Source organism: Lotus japonicus, chromosome 6 (assembly GCF_012489685.1).
Source record: "Lotus japonicus ecotype B-129 chromosome 6, LjGifu_v1.2".
Taxonomy (NCBI): Eukaryota; Viridiplantae; Streptophyta; class Magnoliopsida; order Fabales; family Fabaceae; genus Lotus; species Lotus japonicus.
Window position 1 is genome coordinate 32,194,638 of NC_080046.1, and position 1,171 is coordinate 32,195,808.

Here is a 1,171-nt window from a genome sequence, read left to right on the forward strand (position 1 = left end):
CTGACCTTTGGATCTTCTTGCCATCTGCATCAACTGGACGCTCGTAGCCATCCACAATAATATCCCAGAGATCTGCATCGAAACCCAGAAAGAAACTTTCCAGTCTATCTTTCCAATATTCGAACCTTTGACCGTCGAACATAGGAGGCTTTGCATTGTAACCATCTCTTTGAGTTTCACTGGTGGTGGCTGCCATTGTTTTTCACACCGGCCCGGATCACTGAACACTGTTAGGTGTGGTAATCAGAACTTGCGCTCTGATACCAATTGAAGGTATGAAAAACGGTAGAAAGGGGGGGGGGTTTGAATAACGTTTTCAAGATAAAACTTCCACCTTAAAGATTTTGACAAATCTTTCGAGAACTTAAGTGCTAAGAATAAGAGATAGAAAAGCACACCAAGGATTTTTATCCTGGTTCACTTGATAAATCACTCAAGCTACTCCAGTCCACCCGTTAAGGTGATTTCTTCCTTCTTAGAATGAAGGCAATCCACTAATCAGGTAAGAGTTACAACTGCACTTGAAACCTACAAGTGACTAACAATTACACTGACTTAGCTCACACTAAGATTCACTCTCTTAGTCTTCTCTAGGATCCGATCAACCTTGATCTCCCTAAAGGAAAACTATACAACTGTATATGAAGTTCTTGTTTACAAAGAAAGTGCTTCTAAAAAGCTTATAGTAAACACAATGAAATTCAGGATGAAAGAAAGCTTAGAAGAATTTGAATTTGTCTTGCGCGTATGTGAATGCTTCTAGCCACTTCTTTCAGTCTTCAGCCTCTTTTATACTCCAAGGATTAGGGTTGAACGTTGCATGGGAAATGCTACCGTTGGAGGGCAGTTCTGGAAATTCCAGCTTCTGCTATGGCTGAGAACGTTAGGTAGGTCGTCAGGATGGTACAGTTGCTTTTGTACTTGGATAGTGACATGACCTTTAAACCTAGGAGACTTCTGATCAGGGGAATGCTTCATGTTAGAACTTGTGAAGCCGGTTGATCAGAGTCAGAGGGAAAGCACAGATCCTCTGATCATTGTATCTTCTGATTCTGAACTCAGAGGGAAGTACATGGTCTTCAGAGTTTCTTGCTTCTGGACTTCAGAGTTTCCACTATTCAGCTTCTGTATCTTCAGAGTCTTCTACACCATCAGAACATCTGAACCTTCA